We start from the raw sequence: 21,191 nt of genomic DNA, 5'->3' as shown, positions 1-21,191 counted from the left end.
GGAGACATGACACATCCCTGTTTCAACCCAACCTTCAAATAGAAAAATTCACTCGATTCACTGTCCTCATGAACTGCAGCCTTAGCAACCTGATACATACTCTTCACAGCATTCAACAACTTTCCGTCTACTCCATATATTCTGAAGACTTTCCACAATCTTTGTCTATCCACCCTGTCATTTGCTTTCTCCAAATCCATGAAGGCTGCATACAACTTCTTTCCCTTCTTTAAGAAATTTTCCACTAAAGATCTATGAATAAATATCTAATCTACGCAACATCTTCCCTTCCTAAAGCCTCCCTGTTCTTCTCCAACTAATTCCTCGGTTATTTCCCTAACTCTGTCAATAAGTATCCTATCATATATTTTCCTTTTACACTAAGAAGGCAAATGGCCCTATGTTTACCACACACTTCTTTTCCCCCTTTTCCTTTGTACAGGGGAATAATTACACCTGACTTCCAATCCTGCAGGACTCTACCTGTATATAGTGTATATCTGTACATATAAATATAAAAGTGGCATAGTGAAATAAAGAACATTTCAGTGAAGAGAATAAGTGTTTATGAAAGTAATGATTGATATTCATTTAGTGAATTAAATTTGTAGAAAAAAATATAGTAAGCTACAGAACATAAGGAAAACTACAATAAGTGTTACAATATCCAACAATTTATAGATTTGTGATGAGCCTGTTGAGAAGTATGAAACTGGCTAAATTAGTGCTTTACAAAATAAAGAAAATTATTGGTGTAAGATTAAATGACCTCATGGATAACTAAAGTGATCTTACATGACATGAAAACACTTACTTGCCGGAAAAAATGTTTTTTTGACACAAGGGGTGGTGATACATTCATGCAACAGTGTCAGGGGGCAGTGGATGGGCATGTCAAGTTCAAGTGGGACGAAGGGGAGCGTCACCAAGTGCACTCTGGGAATCCCTGTCTGGCCCAGGCAGGCATGTGGCTTGCAAGCTGCAGTGATCAAGTCAAGAGCTCATACGAACACAGCCTTCTGCAACCTTTCAAACTGCCTCAGTTCATCACCTACCTTCTCAATGCTTCCACCTAGAGGCCTGGGGCCACTTGCAATGGAGAGATGAAGAATAGTTGAGTACATTGACCTTTAATTGAAAGTTCTATGTGGTGCAGTTATGAAAATATGACAGCATTAATGTCTCTTAACCCGTGGATTGTGCAATTACCTTTTTTTATCCCACCCAGTGGTGCACAAAAAATGAAGGAAAAAAGTTTTTTTTTTTTTTAGTTTTTGTTTATTATAAACTTGAAGCTAAACATCCAGGGCATCATCTGCTGAAAAAAAGAAAAAAATTCTCTCTCTCCACCTCTGCGTAGGGCCATGCTTAAGTTTAAATGGGGTAGTGAAAAAAATATTGTTTTTGTTAATTATAAACTTGAAGATAAACATCCAGGTCATCATCTGTTTAAAAGAAAAAAAATCTCCCTCTCTCCGTCTTTGCATAGCACCATGCATAAGTTTGTGTGGGGGTCTAGTTGTTTACGGTGATGCATGGCCAGCACAGCCTGAGCTGAGGCTCGCAATGCGACGCTACCCAGCCTGAGCTGTGGCTCGTAATGCGACGCTACCCAGCCTGAGCTGAGACTCACAATCCATGGGTTAAAACAGAAAAAGGAGGGGGGGGTAAGCGCTCATCTCGTACAATCCCCAAGCTTTGGGAGTTAACACCAAAATAATAATCAGAAAAATATGGAAAATAAACTTTAAGAACATGTGTAAAAAGTGAACTGGTAAGGTCTTGCTGCTTCTTAAACTAAACCATACATTGACATCAACAAGACAACAGTCATGTGCAAGGCTAGTGGCTGGTCAAGGGTTTGATGAGGTACGTGTATCCAGAAATATAAATATTCACCCTTACTGTGCCCTTGTCTATCACTTTCTCTTAACCTAACCATGTCTTTGTGTGTTTCTGGTACTTACCATAACAGTGTGTACACATCTTAGCCTGGACCTTCCTTGACTGCTGCATCTGCATTAGCTCCAACCCGATGAGTCACATGATCTCATAATTCTGAGCGTGGTCCTCTCTATCATGGTCAGGATGGTGTCTGCAGCCAGAGACAGTCCAGATGCCTCTTCCTCCTCTTCCTCTCTGTCTTCCTCCTTTGCCAGTGTCTTCTCTAGCAGTTCAACCATAATCTCCTCTTCCATCTGATGATGGTATCGAGGCACACCAGCATCCTCATCCGGTCACCTTTGCAGATCCTCAGCAAGGTTCTTCTGCCCTGCAGCTGCCAGCATTTCTGCCATCCTCTGTGGCTCAGTCCCCTCAAAATCATGGACTGGTGCTGGAGTCTTGGGGTTCTGAGGAGTTTGCACCACTTACTCATGAGTGAGGCAAGAGACTGTTCCATGGCCTGCCCAGTAGAAGATGGCATCCTTGATGGTGTATTTCTTGAAACTGGGCTTAATTTTCATGCCTCTGGTGTCCTCACAGTCTTCTTGGTTCACCTCATCTTTAGTCACAGTGAGGCACTGGTGCAGATAGAAGTTTCTATTGTACCTTTCTCTGTAACTCCTTGGTCCATTGGCTGGATAGAGGTAGTGGTGTAGCCTGGCAGGAGCAAAGCCTTGATTCGTCCATCCTTGCTGCAAAATTTGGTGGAAGAAGGATGGGTTGGTGCCTTGTTGAACAGCACCATTGTCATCATGTTGTTGGGCAAATGCCATACTTTTTTTCATGCTGCTTCACAAGAGGATCAAAGCTGTGGCAGAACCAGTCATGAGTGACATCCTCAGTAAACCTGGCAGACTTGTTCCCTTGGTACTCCACAAGAAGCAGGAAGCTTGGCAATGATGTCCTTGAGTGACCTGGGTCAGTTGCTTTCCATACTATATCAGGCTGTAGGCAATGAGAGCATTCTGCACTGGCACAGGCCAGAATGGAAAAAAAGCTCCTTCACTGTCTTATGCCCTGGAGTGCTGCCAATATCTTTGGATGCCTGGGAATTTTGAGGGAGAGCACACCAGAAAAGCCCAGTTTTGTCAGCCCTGCAAATTTGAAAGTTATGAAGGCCCTCATCCTCCATCAACTTTTGAAAATGCTAGACAAACATCTCCACAGCACTGAAATTGGCTCTGAGTATCTCCCTAGTGATGGCCTAGTTAACAATGCCATAGCACTCCTGAACACCCACAGCCAGCCATCACTACACCTGAAATCATTGACTGCAAGGTGAGTGGCAGGCCTTTGTGCTGCAGGCTGAATGTCCAGGCCACACACAGAGACACCCTCAGCTCACTCCTGCATGTACCACTTATACACCATATCATCGAGTTTCTAATTCAGCAGCTTCCTGGTCCTGAATACATCCTTCCCCCTTCCTTCTGCTTTCCATTTGCTTTGTCACCTTTTTTTGTCCTTTGCCCTCAGGATGACTTGCAGGGTTCACGTCTTAGGCCATACTTGCAAATAAGGTTGTCCCTGATCGCGCCTTTCTCATGCACCTCGATCACTTCCATCTTCTTCTCAGTGGTCATATGCCTCTTGTTTGCTTTTTCAGTAGAGGAGGTGCTAGAAGATTCCGAACATGAAGCCATTTTCGTAATCACTATGGGAAAACACTTGCTGCACTCAAGAAATACAAGACTGGCAGGTGGAGATGTTTACACAAAGAATGACGGCAAAACTTAGGCCGACCATATGCGGTACAATGTGTCCACAGCCTATGATCATACCCAGGCCTACTGGAAGTAGCCCCCCAAAGCCCAATGCACCACTGCTTCCCACCTGCTCCTCCCCAGCTTAACTAAGGTGTGTGGGAAAAACCACCGCCAACATTGGTAGGCTAACTGTGTTGCTAGTCGCCCTGCACACTGGGTGTGATACGGTAAGGCTGCGTCACATACACCATGTGACAGAGAGTATATATTAAAGGCAAAGAAGTGTCTGATGGGCCATGAGTTGTCCAGAAGGTCCATGTGATTTTTTTTTCCATTTGTCTGGGGGCCTTCAAAACATCTGTTAAGTCTGATATCTGGTCTGCTGAGGGCCACTAACACCAGAGTCTATTGTACAGTATATCAAACTATTGGAGACACTGTCAGCCTCTTCCCCTATTTGGTTCAACTTAGCAAGGGTTCACTGTGCTACTGTTTTTGGTTTGTATGGTTCCTGTCTATCTATCTATCAACTGCCAGATGCTTTAATCCCATACGGGGTGGCCACAATCAAAGTGCCTCCACGTCGCCCTGTCCCCCGCCATTTCACTGCTCTGCTTCCAGCTCACACCCTCCCAGGGTTGCCAGGTCAGAAACTGCCAACCCACCGAGTTCCTCTCCCTAACCCGCCCAATCCCGCCAAATGTCATCCTTCTCCCTCGTCCAAAAACCGCCTTGTCAGTTATCACAGACTAATAATGTTGGGTTTACAGGTGAGCAACAAATGACATGAAAAATACATTTATACAAACTTCATACATCAGCAGTACCTTAGTAATATGTTAAATGAATGGGAAAAAATTATTTAACATTAAATGAGTGCTAATGATGCCTGCATCAAAAGTGTTCTTGTGGCAGAAAAGAGAAGAGCATTTTCCTTGTGCTTTTCTGTTGCACAGTGATCTTTCAAATCTGCATGGTGGGCGCTCAGGATTGTTTTACAGAATTTGCAAAATGCCTTTGTTTAATCACCTGGGACACTTGCAATCCATTATTGCAATCGATTTTCTTTTTCCCAGGGTTTATTGTATTTTCTATTATACTTTGCATATTTACCCATTGTCTTCCCAATTCCACTATCCAGCAAACCTCCCTTCACTGCTCCCTGACTAAAACTGAAATGCTGCCTCTCTTATTTTACCACCAGGGCATACATTGCCTGTTTGAGTGTGCATTAGGGGAGTCATATCCCGAGGGAGGGCTGGGCCGGGTGCTAATGGTTTGGTCAGTTCCACCCACCACCTGCCCTCTTGACCTCTCCGGTCACCCTCGTTTTTGCTAAGAAACGAAAGTTACAATAAGGTTACTTTAGCAAATGCACTCTCAAGCTGAAGCTGCCAAAAACCCGCCAGTTAAGATATAAACTCACCCAAAAAACGGCCAACTGCCAGTGTTAAATTTTAACCGCCAGCCTCAATTAAATACTATCCAATTTGGTGGAAAATCCACCAACCTGGCAACTCTGCACCCCCCTCTCTCATTTACCTCTCCACTTCATCCCTCCATCTCATCCTTGGCCGCCCCCTCCCTCTCTCCCCATCCACCTCACTCAGATACACTCTTCTCATCAGTCTCTCACTCTTCATCTTCACATGGCCAAACCACCTCAATGTGTTTCTCCTAACGCTGTCCATTACATCCACATCCACACCACAATGTTCCTTCACATCCTCATTTGTCAGTCTGTGTCTCCATGTGACTCCACATACACCTCTCAAATAACTCATCTTCACTGCTCTCACTCTTGACATGTGGCCCTCCAACAAGGTCCAAGCTTCACTTCCATAGGTCAGATTTGGTATCACAATACTGTCATGTAGTAACTTTTCCACTTCCATGCTCACTTCCCTGTTTCTTATCACTGCTTTCAAGGAACCAGCAACCTTCCTTCGTTGTTGTACCCTTTCAAGCACTTCACCCTGCAAACTTCCATCCTTAATCATGACATTACCCAAGTTCTTAAATGTACTCATATTTTCCATTTCCTCCTCATCCAACCTCACTCTTCATTCACTGACTTCACCTGTCTTGAAGACCATAACTTTACTCTTCCCTACATTCACCTTTAGATTCCGTTTCTTACACACTCTCCCAAACTCATCTACCAAGCCTTGCATCTCCCCTTCATCTTCATTTAACAATACAGTATCATTTGCAAACAACAGTACTGGGAGTTTCCAAACACTGCCCTCTCTTGTTAGGGTCACTCCAACATCCACTACCCTACCTTGTATCTCTTTTATAATCCCATCCATATACAGATTGAACACCCATGGAGGCATGACACATCCCTGTTTCAACCCAACCTTCAAACAGAAAAATTCACTCAGATCACTATCCACATGCACTGCAGCCTTAGCATCCTCATACATACTCTTCACAGCATTCAGCAACTTCCCATGTACTCCACATATTCTTAATACTGTCCACAATCCTTGTCTATCCACCCTGTCATATGCTTTCCCCAAATCCGTGAAGGCTGCAAACAACTTCTTTCCCTTCTCTAGAAACTTTTCCACTAAAGATCTAAGAATGAATATCTATCCATCTATCTATCTATCTATCTATCCATTGCCAGACATCTTAATCCCGTTCGGGGTGGCCACAAACAAATCGCCTCCAAGTCGCCCTGTCCCAGCCTTTTCACTGCCCGGCTCCCAAAACACCCCCCCCCTCTCTCATATACCTCTCCACCCCATCCCTCCATCTCATCCTCGGCCTCGCTCTCCCTCTTCACCCCTCCACCTCACTCACATACACTCTCTTCGTCAGTCTCTCACCCTCCATCCTCTCCACATGGCCAAACCACCTCAGTGTATTCCTCTTAAAGCTTCCTATCACATCCACATCCACACCACAATGCTCCTTTATATCCTCATTTGTCAGCCTGTCTCTCCATGTGACTCCACAGGCTCCTCTTAAATAACTCATTGCCACTGCTCTCACTCTTGACTTGTGTCTTTCCAGCAACATCCAGGCTTCACTTCCCTACATTAGAGTTGGTATCACAATACTGTCATGAAGTAACTTTTTCACTTCCATGCTCACTTCCCTGTTTCTTATCACTGCTTTCAAGGAACCAGCAACCTTTCTTCCCTGCTGTACCCTTTCAAGCACTTCACCCTCCAAACCTCCATCCTTACTCATCACACTACCCAAGTATTTAAACGTACTCACATTTTCCAATTCCTCACCATCCAACCTCGCTGTACATTCACTGACTTCACCTCTCTCAAAGACCATCACCTTACTCTTCCCTACATTCACCTTTAGATTCCGTTTCTTACACACTCTCCCAAACTCATCCACCAAGCCTTGCAGCTCTCCTTCGTCTTCACTCAACAACACAGTATCATCTGCAAACAACAGTACATGTAGTTTCCAAACACTACCCTCTCTCACCAGGGCCACTCCAACATCCACTACCCTACCTTGTACCTCTTTTATTACCCCATCCATGTACAGATTGAACAACCATGGAGACATGACACATCCCTGTTCCTACCCAACCTTCAATGAGAAAAATTCACTCAGTTCACCATCCACACCCACTGCAGCCTTAGCACCATCATACATACTCTTCACAGCATTCAACAACTTCCCATCTACTACTATATTCTTAATACTTTCCACAATCCTTGTCTATCCACCCTGTCATATGCTTTCTCCAAATCCATGAAAGCCGCATACAACTTCTTTCCCTTCTTTAGAAACTTTTCCACTAAAGATCTAAGAATGAATATCTGATGTACACAACCTCTTCCCTTCCTTAAGCCTCCCTGTTCTTCTCCAACTAATCCCTCTGTTCTTTCTCTAACTCTGTCAATAAGTATCCTACCATACACTTTTCCTGTTGTACTAAGGAGACAAATGCCCCTATGATTACAACACACTTCTTTTTCCCCTTTTCCTTTGTCTATCTATCCATTACCAGACGCCTCAATCCAGTTTGGGGTGGCCACAAACAAATCGCCTCCAAGTCACCCTGTCCCCCACCATTTCACTTCCCTGCTCCCAACTCAAACCCCCCTCTCTCATATACCTCTCCACCCCATCCCTCCATCTCATCCTCGGCCTCCCCCTCCCTCTTCCCCCCTCCACCTCACTCACATACACTCTCTTCGTCAGTCTTTCACCCTCCTTCCTCTCCACGTGGCCAAACCACCTCAGTGTGTTCCTCATAATGCTTCCTATCACATCCACATCAACACCACAACGCTTCTTTATATCCTCATTCGTCAGCCTGTCTCTCCATGTGACTCCACAGGCTCCTCTTAAATAACTCATTTCCACTGCTCTCACTCTTGACTTGTGTCCTTCCAACAACCTCCAAGCTTCACTTCCGTACATTAGAGTTGGTATCACAATACTGTCATGTAGTAACTTTTTCACTTCCATGCTCACTTCCCTGTTTCTTATCACTGCTTTCAAAGAACCAGCAACCTTTCTTCCCTGCTGTACCCTTTCAAGCACTTCACCTTCCAAACCTCCATCCTTACTCATCACACTACCCAAGTACTTAAACGTACTCACATTTTCCAATTCCTCACCGTCCAACCTCGCTGTACATTCACTGACTTCACCTCTCTCAAAGACCATCACTTTACTCTTCTCTACTTTCACCTTTAGATTCCGTTTCTTACACACTCTTCCAAACTCATCCACCAAGCCTTGCAGCTCCCCTTTGTCTTCACTCAACAACAGTAACATCTGCAAACAACAGTACAGGGAGTTTCCAAACACTACCCTCTCTCACCAGGGCCACTCCAACATCCACTACCCTACCTTGTACCTCTTTTATTACCCCATCCATGTACAGATTGAACAACCATGGAGACATGACACATCCCTGTTTCAACCCAACTTTCAAAGAGAAAAATTCACTTAGTTCACCATCCACACGCACTGCAGCCTTCGCACCATCGTACATACTCTTCACAGCATTCAACAGCTTCCCATCTACTCCATATATTCTTAACACTTTCCACAATTCTTGTCTATCCACCCTGTCATATGCTTTCTCCAAATCCTTGAAAGCCGCATGCAACTTCTTTCCCTTCTCTAGAAACTTTTCCACTAAAGATCTAAGAATGAATATCTGATCTACACAACCTCTTCCCTTCCTAAAGCCTCCCTGTTCTTCTCCAACTAATTTCTCTGTTCTTTCTCTAACTCTGTCAATAGGTATCCTACCATACACTTTTCCTCATACACTAAGAAGACAGATGCCCCTATGATTACCACACACTTCTTTGTCCCCTTTTACTTTGTACAAGGGAATAATTATACCTGACTTCCAATCCTCCGGGACTCTACCTTCCTCCCAGGCCAATCTGCACATCTTCCACATCCATTCTACCACTATCTCTCCCCCATGCTTCAGCATTTCACCACACACTCCATCAATTCCTGGGGCTCTCCCCGATTTAACTTTCTTCATTGCTTCCACAACTTCTATCCTACTGATTTCTTCCTGTCTTCTCACCTCCCTCCTTCTCCTAGCCATTCCCCAACCACTTATACTCGCGTTACTTCCATCCTCTTCGTTCAACAATTCCTTAAAGTGTTCTCTCCATCTGCTCACTTTTTCTCCCTTCTCCACTAGTAATCTACCATTTTTATCTTTCACTCCCCTTCTAACTTCACTTCCACCCTGTCTTACTGTTTTCACCTCTTTCCAGAACATTTTCTTACAATCCCTCCACATTACAAATTCCTCATCCACTGTCTTCTTACTCTCTCTTACTAATCTTTTCACCTCTCTCTTTCTTTCTACATATAACTCTTTCTTCCGCCTCTCAACTTCTTCCACGCCCCTATTTCTCATCCATTCATTGTATGCTTTCTTCTTTTGTGCCACAGCCTGTCTCACCTCTTCATTCCACCACACTGTTCCTTGCACCGCCCTCCGTCTTCTCTTCCTTCCACACACCATATCACATGCTACACATATTTCTTCTGTAAATATCCTACACACACCTTCCACGTTCCCCATCTGCTCCAATTCATATTTGCCCAATCGTTCCTCCACTTCTCTTTTATACTCTGCCTTTTTCTCATGCTCTTGTAACCTTTCCACTCTCCTTGCAACTACTCCTTCCCATCCTTCCATTGTTCTATTTCTCCATCTTATTTGTATCTAGATTCTGGCCACCACCAAGTAGTGGTCAGAAAGTCCACTCCCCCAACCTCGATAAGCTCTTGCATCCATTACACATCTTCGCATCCTTTCATCCACACACACACATAATCAATCATTGCCTTCCTTTCATTCAGTTCACCCCTCACCCTTTTCATCACTCCCCATGTGTACCTATGGATCATTTTATGCCTGAAGAGGGTATTGGCTATCACCAACCCCCTCCCAGCACAAATGTCCACTAACGCACTGCTATTCTCATCTATCTCAGCAGGCACACCCCACTCACCAACTATTCCATCCACCTTCACATTCTCTACTTTACCATTCATATCACCAATCAAAAACACTCTCTCATTCTTGCCAAACTTTTCCATGCACACTTCCACGTTTGTCCAGAACTCTTCTCCCACTCTGCTTGCACGATCTTGCATTGGTGCATACACACACACAATCACCCACATTTGTATTCCAACTTTCAATCTTATCCACAACTTCATCCCTTCCTAAAACCTCCTTGTTCTTCTCCAACTAATTCCTCTGTTACTCGTATTTCCCTAACTCTGTCAGTATGTATCCTACCATATACTTTTCCTATTACGCTAAGAAGACAAATGCCCCTATGATTACCACACACTTGTTTTTCCCCTTTTCCTTTGTACAAGGGAATAATTATACCCGACTTCGAAACCCCCGGGACTCTACCTTCCTCCTAGGCCAATCTGCATATCTTCCACATCCATTCTACTACCATCTCTCTCCCAGGCTTCAGAATTTTGCCACACACTCCATCAATTCCTGGGGTTTTCCCTTCTAATACATATTACAGTGATGCCATTGTTATGGGTACAGGATTGACAAGGTTGTGAGGAAACAATGTAATGTAGTTAAGGGTCTGAGAATGTTTCTCAAAGGAAATGTATGAGGTGTGTCCTAATTGAAACCAAACTTTTTAAATAGCGCACCAATTACCTGGCACTGCATGATCACGGTGGGAGTGCTGTACAGCAACAACTTTAAGCTTTAGTCAAACACTCCCCACATCACGCCATGCCACTTAGTTACTGAGGTATACGCACTTGAGTGAACGTGTGTTTAGTGCACTTGGCGGCTGTTTCAAGGTGAACAATGAAGAACATTGAAGAGTAATGTGTTTGTATGAAATTCTATTTCAAATTGGGAAAAACTTTTACTTTCTGAGAAATGTCATAAAAGATAATGAAATGTGGGTATACAGGCATGATGTTGAAAAAAAATATATATACAGTAATCCCTGTAATATCTGGATGCCCAATTCCCGGGCACCCCAATGTCTGGACATTTGGGGCCCGGGACTTCGTAACCCCCAAATTGCCCCCAAAACGTAAAAAATTAGAAAAAAAATCTGACCCCCCCCCCCCCGGTAATTTGAACTTGGCGCACGGCACGGACCAGCTGCGATTTGCCTCGTAGTTCCACCGACATCCGCTACAGTGCCTTTGCATCCGTCCCATTTCCCGCCCGTACTTCATTGCGAGTGCACGCTCGTCACCATGCCCGCCCACGTGCTCACTTTTGTGGTGGTGCCTTACCTGCTGTAGGCTCTGCTGCTCCTCTCTTGCCTCTTCTTTGTGTGTGTGTTGATTGCCCTGCTGCCTGAGAAGAGAAAACAAGTGGTTCTGACTCTGGACAAGAAGAGGGAGATATTGGACAAGGTGGACACGGGATGGTCGACATCAAGCATCCTCCATGAATTCAACCTGGCCCGCTCTACATTGTTTGATATCAAGATCCCGGGACAAGCTTACCCAGTACAGTAATCATTCCAATATCCGGAGTAATAGAGCCATCGGTAGGTTCGGTTATTGGTTTCGTCCGGATATTGGGCCCCTGCTTATGGACTTGTATGGACCCTAACTCAGAGAAACACCTATACAACTCCCTCTGGACATGCATAGCACTTATTTAACACCCAAATCACATCAATAAGGCACATAAATGACTGAAATAAATGCAAAAGAAACATAAAATGAGGGTTTAGAAGTATGTTCATACATTAATAAACATTCTGGTACTTATGGACCCTAACCTAGCCTAACTCTGAAAAACACATTCCTACTGCACATGCATGAGGTAAGTATAGTATGGAAAAAAGTACAGTATGAAACATTCTGGTAAGCATAGTATGGAAAAAAGTACAGTATGAAACATTCTGGCTACTTACAGCAAATCCCTGGCCACCTCGATGAATAACCGCCTCCTCTCGGACTCTGACAGTAAGAACGATTTCCTGAAGAAGTTCTTGCTGTTTATTCACTGTCAGAGCCCGAGAGTATCACTGGCAGGCGTCCAAGGGGTGCATCGGTGGGTAGTGGTGATGGAGTACCGACTACAGAAGACTCTGAGGAAAGCCGCAAACTCACGTCGAGCGGTGACTCCACTGTAGCTGATGTGCTGGGCTGTGGCTCGGAGCATGAGGGCCTGTCTTGGGGAGGCAATGGAGTGGAGCCAGGGCTTGGCACAGCGGGGGTCACGGGCCTGAAAAAACTGTCAATCGTTGACTGACGCAAGGACCGACGATTCTGGCGATTGATGATGCGCTGCCTGAAAGCACGCACTTCCTCCACGAGTCCCAAGGGCCCCATCTCCCTGTCGCGGTCCGGGTGGTCCAGGTAGTCTAGGACGAACTCTAGATGTTCCCGGAGTGCGCTCATCTTGGGGATGGCTTGAGTAGTGTCCTGCTGAGAGGAGTCCGCATCATCGTCGCCTTTGTTGTCGGAATCTTCAAGTTCGGTACTGACACCAGCAACCGAAGACGCGATCTCGATATCAGACAACGTCTGATACCCAGGACCGCCCTCGTCGTCGTCCAACCACTCACGTACATCGTCCACATCAACAATGTCGCCGTGCGTACGTAGCCATGCATGGAAGTCATCCACGTCAAAGCCCAGAAAATCGTACTCCACATCTGTTACAAGAAGCAGACGAGACCAACCATTTTCAAGAGTTTTCACAGTGACTTCCTTCCATGCACTAGCCCAGTTGTACAGCGCAGACTTGATGTTGTAGTGGCGAAGGTTTTCCAAAGCCCGCTTGCCTCGAGTGTCACGTCCTTCCCTGCGCTCGTCCTCGAGAACAACCATCACCTCGTCCAGGAACTTCCGACGGTACAGGCGGTTTGTTGCCACGATCACTCCTTGGTCCATGAGTTGAATGAGAGCAGTCGTATTAGGTGGCAGAAAGATGCACCTAATACGGCCATTCTCAGAAACCAAGTCCTTGTCGCATGGGTGGGCAGGTGCATTGTCGAGCAGGAGAGCCTTTACCTGGTCGCGAGGGATTCCCAATGTCTTCGTCTGGTAATGGATGACCTCCTTGACGAAGTGACGGTGAAACCAGTCTTTGAAAACCACAGCTGTGAACCATGCTTTCAAAGAATGGTACCAGACGACAGGAAGGACATCCATCACCCCACGAAGGCACCGAGGCTGCTTTGCACAGCCAACAACAACGGGCTTAAGCCGGTGCATGCCGTTAGCACTGGCACAACACAAAGCAGATATCCGTTCCTTGGAAAGCTTGCGGCCAGGTACACGCTTCACCGTCTCCCCGGCTAGAGTGTTTGTTGGCAGTGAGCGATAGAATAGGCCAGTTTCGTCTGCGTTATAGACTTGACCAAGAGTGAGGCCCTCCCTGTCGATAAAGCCTTTCACCTTGTGCCGAAACTCGTCAACTCCATCCTCGTTAGCGTCCAATGTTTCGCCATGTGCTTTACAGTTAGTCCATACCACGTTGAGTACACCGCTTCCCATCCGATCAGCGAAGTTAAGCAATGTTGGGTCTGGTTAGTACTTGGATGGGTGACCGCCTGGGAACACCAGATGCTGTTGGCATCCCTACGTGTCAAGTGGGGTTGGTGGAGGATTAGTGCCCCTCCCTGTAAAAAATTAACTCTAAGCCCTTGGCCACCCCGTCTGGGATACATTGCGTCTGGCAATGATTGAATTAATGAATGAAGGCCATGTCGCAACTTGAACGCGAAGAGCCAACCCTCGGATGCCTTGAAGTCTAGGGCGTCGTGAAGCCTTGCAAACTTCTCAGCAGCAGCCTTCAGCTCCGTTCCACGTACCATCACACCTGCTGCACGTTGCTGTCGATATCAAATCAACGTGGATCGGTCGATTTCTGCAAACTTGGGAGTAAACATAACCTTCCTTTCCACGTTGCATTTGCTTCTCGATGAGAAGTCAGCCGTGTACTGCATGAGTTTGTCTCGCGAACGTTTGATATCGAACAAAGTAGACCGGGCCAGGCTATACTCGCAAAGAATGCAGGAAGAAGACCAACCCTCATCAACTTTCTCCAATATCTCCCTCTTCTTTTCCAGAGTCAACACCACTGTCTTCCTTTTCTCAGGTGGCGGGGCCATCATCACACACACTAAGAGGAGGGCCGAGAGCAGCAGGAGGCCTTGCAGCAAGTACGTCACCACCACAAAAGCGAGCACGTGGACAGCCATTGCGAAGAGCGTAGGTCCAGTCGCGGTGAGAGACAGGCGGGAAGTGGGGAGGATGCAGCGGCGCTCTATCGGACGTCAGAGGAATGACGCGCCAAGACAATGCTCTCCCGCGGCGCGCGCGGCAAGTTCAAATTACGGACAGCAAATTTTTTTTTTTTTTTTTTTTTTTTTTTTGGGGGGGGGTTTTCGGACCATTTTGGGAATGTTGGATCCCAGGACGATAAGGTCCGGGTAGTGGGGATGTTCGGTTATTGGGAGTCCGGATATTAGAGTGATTACTGTACTTGGCTGACTTCGCATCGTAGACCAAACGCAATGTGGACAGGAAGGTTATGTACCCTTCCTGGTTTGCAGAAATCAACCACTCCACGCTGATTTGGTATCGTCAACAACGTGCTGCTGGTGTGCTGGTGCGTGATACGGAGCTGAAGGCTGCTGCTGTTCACAAGGCTCCACGACGCCCCAGACTTTAAAGCATCTGAGAGTTGGCTCTTTGCTTTCAAGTTACGGTGTGGAATAGAGGAGTATCAGCAGAAGATGAAGGGCTTGATTGACAGGGAGGGCCTCACTCTTGGTCAAGTCAACAACGCTGACAAAACTGGTCTATTCTATCACTTGATGCCAACAAACACTCTAGACGAGGAGACGGTGAAGCGTGTACCTGGCTGCAAGCTTTTGCAAGCAACAGTTTTCTGCTTTGTGTTGTGCCAGTGCTAATGGCATGCACCAGCTCAAGCCAGTTATTGTTGGCCGTGCAAAGCAGCCTCGGTGTCTTTGTGGGGTAATGGATGTCCTTCCTGTCGTGTGGTACCATTCTGTGAAGGCTTGGTTCACAGCCAATCTTGAAAGACTGGTTTCACCAGCACTTCGTCAAGGAGGTCATCCATTACCAGATGAACACTCTGGAAATTCTGCATGACCAGGTAAAGGTCCTCCTTCTGGACAATGCACCTACGCATCCATCCGACAAGGAGTTGGTGGCTGAGAATCGACGCATGAGGTGCATGTTTCTGCCACTTAATACTACTGCTCTCATCCAACTAATGGACCAAGGAGTGATCGTGGCAACAGAGAGGCTGTACCGTCGGAAGTTCCTGGACAAGGTGATGGTTGTTCTCATGGATGAGGACGAGCGCAGGGAGGGACAGGACACGCGAGGCCAGCGTACTTAGGAAAACCTTCACCTCTACAACATCAAGTCAGCCATCTACAACTGGGCCAATGCATGGAGGGAAGTCTGTCAAGACTCTGGAAAATGGGTAGTCTCATCTGCTTCTCGAAGCCGATGTGATGCACGATTTTCTAGGTTTTGATGTGGATGACTTCCATGCACGTCTTCGTGTGGCTGGCGACGATGTTGATGTGGATGAAGTGAGTGAGTGGTTGAATGACGATGAGGGTGATCCTGGGTATCAGATCTTGTCTGATATCAAGACTGCATCTTCAGTTGCCGGTACAAGTACCCAGCTTGAAGATTGTGATGAGGACAGCGACAGTGATGCAGACTCCTCTCAGTGTGCCACTATTCTAGCCATCTCCAAGTTGAGCACACTCCGGAAACACGTCGAGTTCATTCTCGACTACCTGGAACACCCAGACTGCGACAGAGAGATGGGGCCCTTGGGACTTGTGAAGGAAGTGTACGCTTTCAGGCAGCGCATCATCAATTGCCAGAGTCATCATTCCTCGCGTCAATCAACCATGGACAGTTTTTCCAGGCCCATTACCCCCGCCATGCCCAGCCCTGACTCCACGCTGCTGCCTCCCCAAGACAGGGCTTCCATCTCCGAGCCACAGCCCAGCACATCAACCACGGTGGAATTGCCACTGGACATGAGTTTGTGCCTGTCTTCAGAGACGTCTGCAGTGGGTAGTCCATCACCACGTCCCAGCGATGCGCCCCTAGGCCACCTGCATCACCTACTCTCAGACTCTGACAGTGAATAAACAGCAAGAACTTGCCACTAGACCACATGGGAATTTACAGTGTTATGTAGTGTAAGGAACAGTGCACAGTGTTATGAAATTAGAATTCAGAGTTCAAAGACTTAAGTGCAGAGTGCAACACTTGTTACAGGAAAGTATAATAGTGTGCAAGTGAGAAAAGAATGCACAGTGCTAAGAAATTAGAATTCAGAGTTCAAATGACTAAGTGCAGTGCAAGACTTGATTACTGTAGGTGCTTCAGGTGCACCTTTTTACTGTCAGAGTCTGAGAGGAGGCAGGTTCATCGAGATGGCCATGACCTTGTTGTAAGTACTCAGAATACGGTACAGTAATGTTAAATACTGTACTGTAGTGTACTGTATTCTCCATACTCACCTCTAAAACCTCATTCTCTGGTTCCATTGCATTTATTTCATTCTTTTATGTCCTTATTGGTGTGAATAGGCCCTTAAATAGGTGTTATGCATGTCCGGTAGAGAGTTATGTAGGTGTTTTTCTGAGTTAGGCTGGGTTAGGGTTCATAAGTACCAGTCCAGGAGGCAGGGGCCCGATATCCGGACGGGTCCTATTTCCGGACATGCCTCTGGCTCTATTACGTCGGATATTGAGAAGAATACTGTATACAATTGTTGTAGTGGATCTGAACATCGTCTCTGCTAAAAAAAAAAAAAAATTAGAGGCACATGAGAAGGTGATGATCATTGTCTTTTTATTGGAAGAGCATCATTCATCATGAGTTTGTTCCACGAGGTCAGAAGTCAATAAAGAGTTTTAATTGGATGTCCTGAAATGTGTGAGGGAGGCAGTGCAAATGTAGAAGCCTGATGTGGGGGCAAACAAAACTTAGGCCCTGTACCATGACAATGCACCTGCTCATGCATCGCTCCTTATTTGTGACTTTTTGGTCGAGCATGTGACGATTACTGTCCCCCAGCTACCCTACTTTCTGGATTTGGCCCATGCAAACGTTTTTTTTATTCCCATAGTTGAAATGTACCCTCAAAGGTTGCCAGTTTCAGATGACAGAAGAGACAGAACACACCAAACACACGCTTCCTCAAACACGTGTACCCTGATGATTAAGCGACGTGACATGATGCAGCTGGTGTCAGACTAAAGCTCAAAGTTGCCGCTATACAACACCCTCATTGTAATTACCCTACACCAACTAGTTGGTGCACTGTTTACAAAGTTCAGTTTCCTCTAAGGCAGACCTTGTATTAACTGCCCCAAAACTGAAATCCAGGCTTTTAAATAGTTAAAGTTTTTCTGACCTTACAAACATAAGAGACCCACTCTTTGGTCCTAACCAGATCAATCTTCATTGATACCATTTGTTGTGTTCAAATTATTATTATTTTTTTTCTCACATGGTCAATAGTTTTTCTTGTGTGATCTATGAGATTTTGTAATCAAAATAAGGGGGTTCCTCTCTATGATACTGTATTTCCATTGCAAGTACATATTATGCTGTTTACAAAAGCCAAAAAAATTTCTGATCACAGCTATGATGCAGGAAGCTGTATCTTGCAAGAGACAGCTGCTTTAACCCGAGGCGTCCCGACGACGTATGGATACATTCCCACGTTTTGTCACGGTGACACCCGACGACGTATCCATACGTTTCTTGGGTGATTTTTGGTAGGCACATGTGGGAGACCTTCCTCTACCCCTCATCAGGCAGGATTACTGCCTGGCCCCGCCTGACCCCCCTGTTTCCCCTCCACACACCATTTTCTCGTCAACTCACCTGTTAGCAGTAACCTGGCTAGTAAAGACATGTTGCACCACAGTCTCTCCAATGACTAAATTCAAGGCGAAAGTTATTCCCGAGGTGGAAGATAAAGGAAGAACAAGCAGAAGTGATGAGGCGGTAACATTGTAAAGGGAGGTGAGGTATGTTGATGTGTTTGGTGAGTGAAACAACGCTTGTAATATATTGCCTATATTATTGTCTGAAAACCAGTATACTCTTGTACTACATATAAATTCGTACCAAATAAATAAATATCTAACCTTTTAGGAGTGGTTTGGAACAGTTACTCCTCCCATAGAAAATGTTTTCTCTAGAGCACGGGCCACGGAAGATAGTACCGGGTATTCAGAGGAACACCTGTAAAATGCATTTATAAGCTCAGCTGAGCACTTTTAGGGACATTTTCCAATGTTTCTCATAAAAAGCGGAGGTTTTAGCCAAAAAAAAAACTTTTTGAAAATCTGCCAGTGTTGGGGGAGGTCAGTGGTGAAAAATCTGCCGGGAAGCGGTGGGTTAAAGTGATTTGTGAACATGATGCCATCTGTCAACTTTCTTGGTTGTTATTTCCTACTATGTCACCCCTTCTCAATCTTTCCTGAATGAACGAATGAGAGAAGCATGACTAATCCTGTAGACAATCAGTGATATCTGACTCACTCTAGGCATGCTGGGTGCAACTCCCTCTGCCTGTGACTGCAACAGCATCTTTTGAAATGCCTGTATGTCACTGCTGTGTGAAGATTGTGCTCCTGTGCAGTGGGACATAGTCTAGCTGTTTTATTGAAATAATGTGGCAAGCCTTGAGACTTTTCACAATCACGGAGCTATAACTAGTGATCTGAAGTGTTCTGTGTGTGTGTTACAGTGTGTTGGTTCAATGCAGACTAGAGATATTGGTGGTGTAATAATTCCTAGAACCACGTTGGTGCCAGGATGAAGGCGTCCCTATCCCCCACCACATTTGATGTAGACAAACAGGAAGCATACTCAGATGTAGCTGTGGTTCTCTAAGGTAGGTGGGTAGCCTAATTTTGAATGGCTTTCAAGGTTAGGCTTAATCAGTTTTGTGCCATGCCTGTATATATATGGACAAACCTATACTGGCACAAATTGCAGAGGCCATATATATATATATATATAACAGCCAGAATGAATGAAAGGTACAAGAAATATTTTGTTTTTCTGTTCTGTTTAATATTGATTTTAAATATTTAATAAGTACTTTATCTGTACAGTATCAGGATGCACAGTATAAACCCACAGAAAACTAATATAAAACTGAACATGTATGCTGTAATTCCTTTAGGAATCCACTAAACAAGAGTTAATATAGATAGTCCTCGACTTACAACCAACTCGCACTTAAGACTGAGGCTCCATAGAGCCATCACAAGTACTACCAAGTTGCAACCGACAGTTGTTGTATACTTAAGGGCAAGCCAGGCACCCAGGCAACATTCCCAAGGCTCGTTCACATAACAAACAAGTTGCGCTGCCAGTTTTGAATAATGATATTGAACATCAGATTTATAGGAGCTGCTTTACAGCCACAATAAACAGCTGTGTTATCGATATATGAATGTATTGTTTATTTTCACGTGTTATTGTTTCCAGTTTCTCCTTACTGTGAAGATATATCACACTGATAGTTTGCTACCAAGGATGCACCCAGATCATCTCGAACCCAAGCCGACAGCCCATTTCCTTTTTGCGATGCTAAAGGAATGTGCGGGCCCTGATTGCGATGTGCAGTTTATCACTAGTCATGGCTGGATTATGCGGTTTAAAAGCCGTTTTTCCTTCCATTGTGTCAAAGTGAGTGGTAAGGCTGCCAGTTCCGACATGAAGGCAGTTGAGGTATTCGTGGAGGAATTGGATAAAATTGCAGTTTTCAGGAGGAAGAATGTTTGCCTGATTAATGCATACTATTAACTTTGAAAGTTTTTGGACATGTGTATGACTTCATAATGTGTACTGTATATTTGACTTTTGACAGTACTGTATTGTATAAGCATTTTCAACTTACAGCCAGATCGACTTATGGCAGATCTGTGTGAATTTAACCCCGTTGTAAGTTGAGAACTATCTGTAAATTGAACTATCTGGTTGTTTTTGTCCCTGCAGTGAACTTTAGCTGTACCAAACTATCAATTCTTTCAGCAGCCTTTCCCCTCAATTGTTGCAATAAATTAGAGGCATCACCAAACCCTGTTTCAGAGGTCTGCCACCAGGTGGTCTACCGTCGCCCAGCCTCGATTAAATATTTTTGCGGGGTTTTAAAGACCTCTGAAACTGTACCAAATACTAAGTTTATAATAATATTGCTATTTATAAGATTCTTTTTTCCTATTCAATCCAGCGCATATTTATATACCTGTAAAGAAAAAATAACTAGCTCTCAGAGAATCTTAGCTTGGGGACTAAAATAGTGTGCTGTCTATTTACGTATATTTGAATAAATCGTTTGCGGTTAGTAAACGGAGATTACCTTCAAGATTTCTGATGTGTGTATTTTAGCATGCTTTAGAGAAGTACTGTAAGCAGTTCCACTTAAAATAATGTACTGAACGATTGCATAGTTGGTGAATCAGCCATATTAATCCAAACAAAGGGCAGTGCAGTATGACACTATAACCACGGCAAAGTACGAGGGGTTGAAGTGTAAACTTACTAAACTGTGTAATGGAGCCAGGGAAACATTTAAAAGTTTTATTTATTTTAGAATTTAGTTACTAAGATGATCAGTTTTTCATGTGATGGTACTGGGCCACTTCCACAGCTCAAATACTAAGTAGTGCTTGCATGGAATATGATTATTAGTCACTGGTATGGTATAGTTGTCTTGTTACCAGCACTACTGAGCCTCCTGTCTGGGTACACTTGGTCATCAGCTGAACTGAAAGGGGTTAGGGATCTATATCAGGTTAGACCAGTTGTTTTATAGGCAATGTCAGTCATTAGGTATAGTCTCCAGGTAGTATAGGGTTTGATGAGAGCATTAACATTAGGAAGAGGAGTCAAGTAGTAAAGGGTTTGATGAGGGCTTAAACTCCTTTTGAGTAGTGCCTCCCACAGTGGGTAAAAATTAATTAGGTACCTCAAGACTAAAGCAGAAAATATTAAATACTGTACAAAGGAGGA

The 21,191-nt window shown here is 44.8% G+C and overlaps 1 pseudogene; it reads left to right on the top strand.

Annotated features, from left to right (window-relative positions):
• Positions 1-13,601: 13,601 nt before the first annotated feature.
• LOC145399376 (5S ribosomal RNA) lies at positions 13,602-13,721 on the top strand (annotated as a pseudogene).
• Positions 13,722-21,191: the final 7,470 nt, after the last annotated feature.

The sequence above is a fragment of the Coenobita brevimanus genome, chromosome 48 (assembly GCF_032717465.1).
Source record: "Coenobita brevimanus isolate Jiangsu-jjx chromosome 48, ASM3271746v2, whole genome shotgun sequence".
NCBI lineage: Eukaryota > Metazoa > Arthropoda > Malacostraca > Decapoda > Coenobitidae > Coenobita > Coenobita brevimanus.
This window is presented reverse-complemented; position numbering and strand designations above follow the sequence as displayed.